This window comes from Meleagris gallopavo, chromosome 1 (assembly GCF_905368555.1).
Source record: "Meleagris gallopavo chromosome 1, MGAL_WU_HG_1.1, whole genome shotgun sequence".
Taxonomy (NCBI): Eukaryota; Metazoa; Chordata; class Aves; order Galliformes; family Phasianidae; genus Meleagris; species Meleagris gallopavo.
This window is the reverse complement of record NC_139404.1, coordinates 89,206,286-89,219,044: the sequence shown is the minus strand read 5'-3', so window position 1 is coordinate 89,219,044 and position 12,759 is coordinate 89,206,286. Positions and strand designations below refer to the sequence as shown.

The 12,759-nt window shown below is 38.6% G+C and overlaps 1 long non-coding RNA gene across 3 annotated transcripts in view; it reads right to left on the bottom strand.

Moving 5' to 3' along the window:
• Window positions 1-220: 220 nt before the first annotated feature.
• Window positions 221-12,759, bottom strand: part of LOC146545499 (uncharacterized) — a 224,293-nt gene continuing 211,754 nt past the window's right edge. Inside the window, exons 4-9 of one of the 3 annotated variants that reach the window (XR_014887410.1) lie at window positions 8,830-8,923; window positions 7,793-8,038; window positions 7,121-7,275; window positions 6,963-7,016; window positions 2,620-2,971; window positions 221-2,267 (exon numbers count right to left, since the gene is read on the bottom strand). This is a non-coding gene — a long non-coding RNA (uncharacterized LOC146545499). Of the gene's footprint in view, window positions 2,268-2,619; window positions 2,972-6,962; window positions 7,017-7,120; window positions 8,039-8,829; window positions 8,924-12,759 lie in introns of all 3 variants that reach the window. The other 2 variants (XR_014887412.1, XR_014887409.1) reach the window with 2 other exon arrangements.

The following is a 12,759-nucleotide window of genomic DNA, read 5'->3' as shown; positions in this document are numbered from 1 at the left end:
CTCAGGCACTACAATTTCTACACATCCTAACTACCCTCATTACTATCATCTATCTTGCTTTTCGACATATACATATACACATACATATTATTAGTCTGTGGGCCCTTCATGTTAATTACCCCTGGTATTCATTCTTTTCATAACATCGGGCCTTATCTGTATCTGTCCTTCTATGCAGGAGGAAAGATTCACAGAATTGGATTACTGCATGCAGAAACTATTTCTGGTTCCACTTGAGTTTATTTTTCCTGTACTACTGTTAACCAAACATATAATAACCATAATAAAGATGACATACAGTATTATGTAATAATTTAACATCATAGAATTATTGGCTGTTCTTACCCAGCATCAGATCACCTTGAGGTACAAACCAGACATCCCCATCATTCTGTGTTACCCACCACATGCACCCAAGCCCTTGAGCAAAAGAAAGCCCACAAGCAGGTTTGCCTTTGCCCGAGGCAGGAATAACTCAGACTGTTGTGCCCAGAATGTTCCTTATATGCACCACAGGGACTTTATCCCCTCCTATGGTATGCAGGAATTTTGATTGGCCAGGAGCAGCTTAACTGGCAGATCACCAAGTAATGACGAACCAGGTGACTTTTGCTAACTCTATATATCAATGTTTGAATGCTCCAGCACCCATTGCTCTTAATGTATCTTTAACAGTCCATTGTACCATTTAATTTTTCCAGAGGCTTATGCATGATAGGTGATGTAATATATTCACTCAATACTATGCTCCTTGGCCCAGGTGTCTATGAGATTTTTTTGTAAAATGAGTCCAGCTGTCTGACTCAATTCTTTCTGGAGTGCCATGTCACCACAAGACTTCCTTTTCAAGACCCAGGGTAGTATTTTGTGCTGTGGCATGGGATATGTTTCCAGCCATCTGGTGCTTGCTTCATCCACTATAAACAAATGGTGATTGACATGGCAAGTTTATGGGAGAGTGATGTAACCCACCTGCTAGGTCTCCCTGTACTTATATTGTAGCCATCTTTCTCCATACCAAAAAGGCATCATCTGCTTGGCTTGCTTAATTACAGTATGTTTCACATTCATGGCTAAGCTGTACAATAGCATCCATAGTCAAGTCCACCACTTGATCCTGAGTCCCTACATATGTTGCATCTCTTCCAGAAGTGTCATGGGCCAGAAGTGTCATGGGCCCACTGAGATCAAAATAGTTCACACTTATGTTGCCAGTCCAAGACTACCTGAACCACTTCAATCCTAGCAGCCTTTCACCTGCTGATTGTTTTGAGGTTCTTCAGTTACACAACTCTTGGGTATGTGAGCAACTACATGACATACCTTCACAATCAGGTTCTCTATCTGGCCAGGAATACCCTTCCACAATGCAGCAATCCAGGATATTTCCTCTGTACTGCCAGCTGTTCTGCTTCCATTGCTGTAACCATCCCCACAGGCCATTTGCCACCACTCAAGAGTCAGTGTAGAGGTGCATGGACTACACTTCTGCAAACTGTCCCAATTCAACCTTTCCTTCAGTAGCTTCTGCAGATCATCATATAGGACTCCATACAGTAGCCTTCCACTTCCATTACTTTCCCACAATGTGACAGGACCCATCAGTGAACAAGGCATATTTCTTCTCATTTTCTGGCAGTTTATTACATAGTGGAGCCTCTTCAGTATGTGCCACCTCCTCTTCTGGCAATATTTTGAAATGTTTGCCTTTGGGTCAGTTCCTAATCATGTCTCAGATTCTTGGATGGCTGGGATTCCCTATTCCCTAAGCTTTTTGAGTGATCAATGCAACTCACTCACTCCATGTAGCATCAATTACAAGACGTGTGGAGGGACCCTCATTTTGAGCATTCAGTCCAGTACAGGCATTCAGAGTGTCAAGAGGAGCATACAAAATACAAATACAATTCTAAGCAAATGCTGAAATCATGTACACATCATTAAGCATATATAAGGGCCTAGCCTTGTCAAATTACCTTTTGGAGTTACAGTATGTGCAATGAGGCAAAATGATATGTTGTGATAATGACATTGAAAGCAATTTGAGTTTACATAAATATTAATGGAGTTGATGAAGAAGCCTGTAAAGTGAACTCCATAAACAGGAAGCTGATCATGTCATCCTTGAAACCTTGCCCACAGTTAGCTACCAGTGAGAAAAGCAATGATGTTTTGAATCTTGTTCATTATCAAAGGGGTGTGAAAATGCTAAAATGGCTTTAATAGGAATGAGTACTGGACCTCTGAAGCATCACATGGGACACTTTCTGAAAAGGAGAAAACAGTAAGTGTTAGAAGAAAACCCTAATCAAATCCCTGATGAAAACAGGAAAATAAAAACAAACCTTTCAGTTCAGAGGAAGTATTGGATAGCACTAATTATGTTTTTCTGGGAAGTTCCCAAACAAAATCCAAAGATTACAGCAAAACATTAACGTTTGGTTGACCTAGCAATGCCAGATCTAATTCCCTCTTCATTTCCCCTAATAAAAAAGAAGAACAGAAACAAAACCAAAGAGCTAAAAATAACTTCTTGCCACTCTATTTTCAGTGTTTAAGCCATCGATTCTTACATTCTCTAACAATTCCCTTTTGCTCTTGCAGGGATTCAATACTTACATGAGAGCCTACTGGAAATCAGCAAGGCAAAGCAATTTGTCATATTCCTCTGCCATGAAAGGATGTTGCACACTGTCCCATGAGCTTCCTGTATCTTTTGTGTAGTCTGTTATATATGGCCCACAAGGAAAATCTAGAGCCCCTTCTCTGGCGTCATTTGGCATCAATAATACAATGTAGAAAAGCAGAAGCAGAGTTCTAGTCATGCTCCAGGCTGGTGAGAAGTCAGTGTTCACAGTGGGTCAAATTGTCAGCTGGGTATTTCAGTACCAATCAGGCAACCTCTTCACAGCAAAGTTTTAAAAAGAAGGGAAGACTCCAAGTGACAGCAGGAAGATGATGTGGAAAATGCCTGTGCAACAAGTCACAAAACAAAAACTGGCATATACAGCGTACAGTACATAAAATTCAGTAGCATCTCCAGCTCAGCTTCATATATACATATATAAAATATGAGAGATACTATATATATAATATATTATATAATATATATATATGAGAGAAGAAGCATAAAAAGCATTTTTGACCTTGACTTACAGAGAGAAACAGTTTTGCACACTTAAAAGTCAAGAGAGTTTTCGAATTAAGAGTGACAAACATGCCCAGCGAGCTGAGCCATGGCTCTTGCTGCCAGCAGTATGGCAGGGAGTAGTTTTAATCATTTCCCAGTGACTTGCAGGAGCAGCAACATTTCTACCCTCTAGGTGGGACAAGCTTTGCTCTAGCACGCTGATGCAGCTTTGGTTAGTCTCAAAACACTATATATGAGACTTTGATTCAAATCCCCATCTGCACAGATCTGGCACAGCTACATCCAGCTCCTAATTTTACCCTGCCCTTATTTTTGGGGCTGTTTTGTATTATGTATTTTCCCTAGTGTGGTCTACGCTCACCAGGACTGCTGCTTGTTACAGCCCCAGAATGTAGCTGGGAGGAAGGCTGGATGCATAATTCCTTGCTCTTCTTACTCTTTCCCATAGTAAAACATCCCATCTGAAACAAGAAAGAAACTGGAAATCTCAGAGCCACTATCGGATTTGAATTATGTTATCTATTCAGTATGAAAGTCCTGTTTCAGCATGGGATCATAATCAGAAAGTAGCTAATGATCATCATATAAATATTATTAATCTGACCATGGCTTCAAGTACTATTTTTAGTGCAGAACACCACACTAATAGGGGCGACTTTGACATTAACAATATGAAAAGGGCATCTTCCTAGAAATATAAACAAATCAGAAAATACCACTGCATATCTTTCATAATCACAAACATTAATAACAGTTATTATACAACCAGTCTTTAGAATTAGACTCAATAGCATAAATAAGGTGAAAATAATTATTATACACAAAAAACATCTGCAAAGGCAAAGGCCATTAGCCTAGTCTGGACTCCCATTCACATTGCTTTGGATCTAATATTCTGGAATGAAAGCTTTTGAAACAAAATAACAAGCAAAGAACCCTAAGTCAATGCTTTTCAACTCACTGAGAAGTGCTTAAAATGCATGCTTTAGTTTTGGTCTAAAAGATTAAGGGAGTTCCTTCTGATGGAGAAAAAGAAAAGCCTCAATTCTTCAGTTTACACAATTGCCAAGGTTCAGGCATGAGAGTAAGTTTCATTATTTTGATCTTCTCTTCCGTAAGGGCAGAAATGTCATTCATCTTGCATCTGAATAGCTAGAATTTTGTTTGATTTCCCAGTCATCCCTAAATTCAGTCCAAATTGCCCTCAGGTACAGATAATACAGATACCTGACTGGACAGATAATTTAGAAGGCTACTGCTGATGGACTTCCAACACTCTTGTATTTGAAGCATCTGACTTGAACATGCCCCAAGACAGAAATGGTACAGGGCATAACCCTGAGGAGTTTCAAAACCATTTCTTTTCATGAACACAAGGTTATTGCATCCAGCATTCCAGTGGCTGCACTCAGAGGCAACCTATATTTGTACTCCAGATGTAAAATCAAAATATGTAACAACATGCAGTTCAGCTGTTTGAAAACAGTCACTGTTGTCCTATAAACTCATTACCTAATACATACTTTCACATAATAGGTAGCACATATTGATGTCATCAGCTTTTCCCTTTTAAAAGGAAAGAAGTTTTCTTACATTCAAAGACTATATTTTTAAAGAGGTTAATAGCCTTGCTGATGTCTTAAATATTTTGTAAGAGGGGCATAAAGTGACACTTCCATGGTTTCTTTCTACACTTGTTGGCAGACCTACTTCCCTTACTATCTTTGCAAGAGACCTGCTCCTGCCATCAAGTATGAACTGACTGCTGAAGGATTTAGCATTTCTCCAAGTAATGCTTAAATACAGTCATTGGCATCTATTATAATTTTTATCCTAGGAGCTTTTCTTGTTCTGAGTTTGGTTTATCATTTCTGAGCACCTCCACTCCTGATATATATAATAAACAAAACAGTAAAATGATCTTTATCCAACAAATTACTTTTGGCATTACGGTCCCAGATACACGTGTATGCATTTGTAGGCAGAATTACACCTGTTCTCTGACTTACATGTCTAAGTAAGTATTCCTAAATGTAAGTAAAATACTACTAAAAACCACAGCAGATCTGTATTTTATTGTTGTAGGATGCATTGTATAAGTACATAAACTGTGTGATTAGGTGAAGGTAAAAAAAAAAGAACAGTTCCACAAGAGTGACGAGATAAAATGAAGAGATACATTAAAAACACTGTACAAACCTATTTGTATACATAGCATGTATGGAAGGATGTGTATACTCCCGTGTGCATATCTGCAAATTCCTACATTTTTACTCATACTGTCCCTTGGCATAATTATCATTCTCATTCAGAAACATTATTGCAGTAGTGTCTTAACATTAATGAAAAGTGTCAAATATCTTCTAAATGCATTAAAATAAGTCACTCTTCTCATCCATTGTAACATCAGTAAACACAATCCCTACAATAATATCTTATTAGATAGCAGTATATCCTACTACAGGAGATACTAAGAGCTCTGCATCCTTTATTACACCTTAATTACAAAATATGTTCTGTTTGCTTAATGCCTTAACATGGTTGCTTGATTCCTGCTAGTTTCCTTTCTACCTGCTGCTCAGCCTGTGGCTATGCTGCAGACAATGGCCTCAGCACAGAAGCATTGCCACAGGGCACATTGGTTCCTTCACAGAGCTTGGATGGCTTGAACACAGCAACAGTCAGCTGTGAGAGAAAGCTCCATTATGCATTCCTTTCCTTCCATTCAATCTGCTCAGCACCTTCTCTGGTTTTTGAAGAACAGTTTTTAGAAAGAATTTAATGATAGGGTTAGCTGTGTCAGACAGATGGCTTCAAATTACAGTTATTAGAATTCCAGCCTAACAATCTGCACTTTAATAATTAATCATTGAAGAGCTCTTATTTTAAGCTTCTCTTGGAAGCAGCTTTCTCTGCTGCGTATAACTGGGGAAAGGATTGAGAAATTCAATGAATCCTAGCCCACGTTTTCTCCTCTTAGCAAAGCACAGGGACATCTTTCTAACAGCTGCAGAAATGTTCTTTGCACTGCAAGAACAAAGATGCCTGAAATAGTCAATTTGAAATAGTGAATTACTGTAATTCAGTCAGTTCCCTAAGAACTGCAGACATTACCCACTATGCACACACAAGGCATTTGTGCAAGGCATTTTTTAAAAACTGTTTATTTAAGAAGCAAAAGTTTTGTCTTCAGGGGTGCAACATTTCCTGTCATAGTGTAAAGTCAACACTTGTCATATACACTCACTGCTGATCTGACTTCACTTCAGGTATCTTCTTGGCTGAGTTTGAAAACCTGCATGTTTTCTAGCAAGACAAACATGAATGGAAATGCCTGAGCAGTGGCAGGCCACCAGTGACTTAGGAGCCAGCCAGCCTGCATCTTCGCTTCTCCACAGCCTTGTTTCAAGGAGTTAGAAGCCAGTCTGGGGTTTTGCTCAGTGGATGCAGTCGTGGGACTGCTTTAGTGGCAGGTGCTGTCTCCTACAGTTCCAACATTTGTTCTGCTCCCTGATGGCCGTCTTCACAGTTTTCCAGCTGTTCCTATGGATATATACCCTCATAGACATGCACAATCACACATTATTCAGATCTAACTTTAGGGTCTTGATTTATTTATTCTTTTGAGATGCAAATTCCAAATTTGAATTCTGATCTTGATTTAACCTATTTTGTATCCACTCTGAACTTTGAAACTTGATTTGAAAACACTTCACATGGTTTGAATAGCTATTATAGCATTTTCATGTGAAAACCATACACTTCTTCGGCCCTCTACTTTATTGAAAGTGTAATTTCCATGGACACTTACCCTTAGGACCATTTAGCTACTTGACTTTCAGCTTGGCCTCTAAGTGTGCACAAGCTGTGAAGATGAACAGAGAGTAGGTTAATTAACACCAAGTCCTTAATATCTGCATGGACTTTAGAGAATGCCTGAAGATGTACCCTGGTAAGAGTACCACTTACTGAATTCTTTTTAGCGATTTGTCCTTCTCTTCCTTCTTCTCATGGGGAAATGCTCAAAATACTGAGAAAGCTGAAAATTGCTGGGGATGCCTGGGAGTTCTCAATGCCTGAATGTTGAAGGAATAGCACAGAGACTCCCTTCCAATGGCAGGAAGCTGAACAGAGCAGAAGGCAGAAATGCAAAATGGTTTGGTCAGTCATGGTTCTAATAGCAAAACAGACACCAAAGTTTTCAAGGATGTACTTTCCGTGGCACCCTATCTGGTCTTTTAAATTGTTTTCTTTAAGATGCATATTCCTGGCATTCTAAAATGCATAATTAGTCTCTAAAAAGGGAAACAGAACCCCATTTGTTTATCAAAGGGGCTGGAACAAACTCCCAAAAAGCCATTCTTGAATAAATAAGTACAGATGCTAAGTGCAATTAGGAAGGGAAAAAGACTGAATCTTTATCTTCTTACCTGAGAGACTGATCGTTGTCAAAGCTTTTATGCTTTCTTGCAGAGCTCTACAGACATGCTTTTGCAACAGAAGAACAAGACTATAGCTCCCTCACAGCTACTTTAATCCGTAATACCAGTAATATATGTCACAATGTTTCCATGCCCAGAAAAAACTACAATCATCTCTGCTGTCTCCTTTCTCTTGAGCTAGCAAAATAGCTTCACTGACCTCATATCAGACAAATGAGGTTAGTGCCACAGAAGGTGAAAAAGAGCAGACATCTCACAGAATAGGTGAGACATTTCTTGAACCGGGGAGCTCAGAACTGAACACAGCACTCCAGATGTGGCCTCACCAGGGCAGAATAGAGGGGGAGGAGAACCTCCCTCAGTCTGCTAGCCACATTCTTTTCAATGCATCCCAGGATACCATTGTCCTTTTCAGCCACAAAAGAACATATCCTTGGGATGCTTTCTGTAAAAGAGAAATATTTGCTTATCAATTCAATGCCATTTATAGATTTTTCTTTATTATTATTATTATTTTTTTTTTTTTTTAAGGATTCACCTGAACAAGGATAGTGTTAGAATATTTGTCCTTAAAGCATATACCGACTTGTAAGCTTTGTGCTAATCTCCATTTGCTAAGAATAGCCAGTGGTAAAAAGACAGTCATCTGACATGTCTCAGACATCTACCTCAAGATGAGATGAATCAAACTCCCCAAATCCTATTTCTTCCAACTGACTTTATAAGCCAGACAGCAGAATGCAGAGAAACTTGTGTGCAAGAGCAAAATCCAGTGCAGTCTGTTCCTTGTGTATTACTACTAGAACACTGGATTGCTGTCAGTGTTGGAAACATGGTGCTGGACAGCTTGTGCACATCAGCACCCCTTAGGAGTCACATAGGGAGCAGCCAAAGCCATACTGCCTGATTTTTCATGTCGTGCAAGTACTAGCTGATTTCAGAAAGGTTACTTGCATAATAACATCTTTAAATGAAGTTACATGCTTTAAAGTCACTTTGTCTCAAATGCTGCTGTGAAGCTGAAAGGAGGGCAAATATGCTTCTATTATATGCTGCTTTTCCTTCTTGAAGTTCTAAGGCACCATAATAATAAAAAAAAAAAAATAGCCTTTTCTTCCTCACAAGCTAGAGCTAGTCTGTGTGTTGGTGCACAGTAGTCTACCTTAGAGCACAAGATAAAAGCTGAACAGGAGTTCAGCAATGAGGTTCTCTTCTTTCATACAGTCCCAAGCTTACCCATAAATTAATGTCCTAAAATGGCTGAGTTTCCCCATGTGAGGATTGCCCTTACGGTTGATTTAGGGCTGAGTCCTTTGTTCAGTTAGCACACCTAAAAAAGAAACCACGATCAGACCAGAGCATTGACTAGCCAAAGAGCCAGGGCCGCAATCTCATCAGCTTACAAATCTGAGGCTGTGCTGGTGCCTGCAGGACTTCACTGTGAACCTATCTCATCAAATTGCACCCACAAAGCTCTCAAGGCTGCAGTAGAACTTGTTTGTCTCTCACGAAAGATTTGCTATTTTTAGTTGCATAAATTAGAGTTAATGAAATATTGTGAAGAAAATATAATTGTCAATAATATTAATTATTACAAACCAGGTGTTTTTTTTTTTTTTCCTGAACTAGTAGTGTTAAAGTCAAGAAGTAGCAAGTGCTTGTAATGTGAAGTATTCTATTTGCTAAAAAGAACAGCAATGCAGTTGTTCTTTCAAGTGTGATTTTCCACTCCCTTTCCTTTTCCCTGAACACTATCCCATAGTCCCCCAAAAGCTTAACTTCCTAACCCGGTCTTGATTTATTCAAGAAATTGACATGTGCCCAATCAAGTAACCCTGAAGTGATTAATTGGAATGTGTTTTGTTCATTGATTTGTTATTATATAATATACTAACATTTTAAGCTAATAAAGAAAAGTGGTCCGTAACTCTTTCCATCAGGGGGAAAAACTAAAAAGAAGATTCTGCTTTGTGTGGGTTTGTTTTCTAACAAATTTGTGTGGAAGGCAACATATTTTGCAGTATTGACAAACTTAAGTTTTTACATATCAAGTTCTTATTCTTAAAATTTCTTGACATTATAAAACAGGAATTATATGGGGATATTTTTTAATATCTTAGCCTTCGAGCTATCCTTGAGTTTCAATTGGAATTTTGACAATGAAGTTTGAAAGAAAACGTACGTTTCAAATAAAAACTGAAACTCTGATGTTAACATATTGGAATCTTCCCAATGCTGAAAATAGCATGAGTATGGAAGACATCTTCCCTTGTGAAAAGGATTATTACTTCCAGAGAGCCTATGTCTGCTTGATGTCATAGTTTGATAAGAAGGCACAACTGTGTTATTCAGACAGCATGAAAGGACACTGTGGCACAAATGACTGAACATTAAACAGGAACAGCTAGTGGGAAAAGTAGGTCTTTGCCCAGACAGAAGAGAGAAGCTGAAGAGATAACACAAATGCGTTATACCTAAAGAAAAGAAAAGCAGTCAAAACAAGTCTTGGTGTCTGCTAAAGAGATAGTAATGACATTGCATTGCATTAATCCTTGCAACTGGCATAAGATTCTGTCTCAGGAAAAAACAAAACAAACAAACAAAAAGCAAGAAAAATCAAACAAACAAAACACACACACACACACACCAAAAAAACACTTTTCCTCTGAGCTTTAGACTGTAAATCAAAGAAATTTACTTTCAGTGAAGACTAAATATTTTTCCACAGCAACATAATCAGACAAATAAATGTCCATCACTGCTACCAACATTCCTGTGGTATGAAATTCTAGAATAGGAATGGGAAAAAAATCTCATGGCTGATGATACACACAGATTGGATCAGAAGAACATCCCCATGTGGAAACACAACTCCTATGGTGGAAACTGGCATCTGGTCAGTCTGCTTCAGACTTGCACACCGAAATACACAAGTGAAATGGAGCTCACAGGATTTTCTATCACATATCAATCCCTTTACTTTAGTCAGAAGTAAAAGACTTGTCAGAGGAAGACACAAAAACAATAGCTGCTAGAAATTTGTGGAATAGCACTGACAAGAAGTCTGCTGCTAACAACAATAGGAATAGGAATACAAGTTAAACATTCTGCTTACTGTATTCTTTTCATTACACCTATATTTGTGTGTGTTTTTCTACTTTGAAAAAGACTTACAACAAATATAAACTATACAATACTTGAATTTTAAGTGCAAATATGATAGGAAAAAGTTTTACATTCAGCCAAAATTGTAGTCCAATAACTTCTTTTTAAACCTACAGCTGCAGATGATTGCCTGCCCATGAATTTACTCACCATATAATTCTACCGGGGGATTTAAATGGAGATGTTACCACTTCTCCTAACAAAAACTTTTAGAAGCAAACTGAAAGCAAACCACAGAACACATTTTGAGATACATGCCATCTCCCCAACAAAAATCCTCAATATGATGGCTGCACGTTTACACAGAGAACTAAAGACAGTTTTAGCAACATATCACTGAAGTGATTAGGGATTGTAATGGTATAACATGTTGAAAAGAACCATGATATTAGCAGGATAACAAAATCTTTAGCAAATTAGGATAAGCCCAAACACAGCAGTATAGACACAAAAATGAAGGAAAAGAGCTACTTACCTTTAGAAGGCCTCAGGTAAACAAGGATTTCCAGCAAGAAACCCTTACTTCCACTGCCAACCCTTAAATGAGGTCTGGAAAGCGGTGGATCCACCCCTTCCAGTCACTTCTGTGTACCGCATGCACCTGAGCTCCCCTGGGTTGGCCCTGCCTTTCTAGCAGGTGCTCAATTATGGGTTCAAGCCATGACTTAGCATTTCCACTAAAGTGGTCACTGAATCATAGAATCATAGAATGGCCTGGGTTGAAAAGGACAAGAGTGATCATCTAGTTTCAACCCCCCCCTTGCTGTATGCAGGGTCACCAGCTACTAGACCAGGCTGCCCAGAGCCACATCCAGCCTGGCCTTGAATGCCTCCAGGGATTGGGTATTCATCCTTGGGCAACCTGTTCCAGTACTTCATCACCCTCTGTGTGAGAAACTTTCTCCTAGTATCTAACCTAAAACTTCCCTGTCTCAGTTTAAAACCATTCCTCTTTGTCCTATCACTATCCATCCTTGTAAACAGCTGCTCCCCCTCCTTTTTATATGCTCCCTTCAAGTACTGGAAGGCCACTTCCAATAATGATTAATGAATATTTTCAGCAATCTTTTCTGGCCATACAGAAACTAATATTTTGCTTGCCTTTCTCATTATTATGTTTTTCAGCAGATGTTTTCATTGTACCATCCATTGTGCACCCCTATTCTGCCCTTGTGAGGCTTCATCTGGAGTACTGTGTCTAAGTCTGGGGCCCCCAACACAGGAAACATGTGGAGATCTTGGTGATGGTCCATAGGAGGGCCACAAAAATGATCCAAGGGCTGGAATACCTCTCCTATGAAGATAAAATGAAGGAAGTGGGCTTGTCCAGCCTGAAAAAGAGAAGACTGCAGGGAGATCTCATTGCAGCCTTCCAATATTTAAAAGGAGTTTATAAACATGAGGGAAAACAACTTTTTACATGGATAGATAGTGGTAGGAGAAGTGGGAATGTTTTTAAACTAAAGGAAAGGATATTTATTAGATGTTGGGGTAAGCATTTTACTGATAGAGTGGTGAGGTGCTGGATCAGGGGAAAGATAGTATAAACTGATACTGCTAGCTGATAACATCGAAAGAAAGGAATGAATAGGTTTGATTTCATTCAACACATAACATGCTTCCTTATGAAAAATGCAGCAATTTATAAAACATCTCATAATATGCAGCATAGCATGAGAAGAGTAGTTTTAATTGGTAGGTACTGTTAATTATTCCCATCCCATTAATAACAATGGATTTTTTTTTTTTTGGTAGAAAATTAGAAATCAAATTGAAAAGTAATTACTTCATTAAATTTAGTGATTATATGTTATAGCCATCTCAATCTTCGTTAAAATGAATGACAAGCAACTTTTCTTATTCATTGTGCCGTGTGAATTTTAAAAGTTCAACTTTCCCACTTAATCTTAAAGCAAGATTGAAGAGTTACAGTAGATATATTCCTGAGTCAAGTGGGTAGAGGGCTTTGGAAATTAGAAAAGGATGTCTGTACTGTAACCA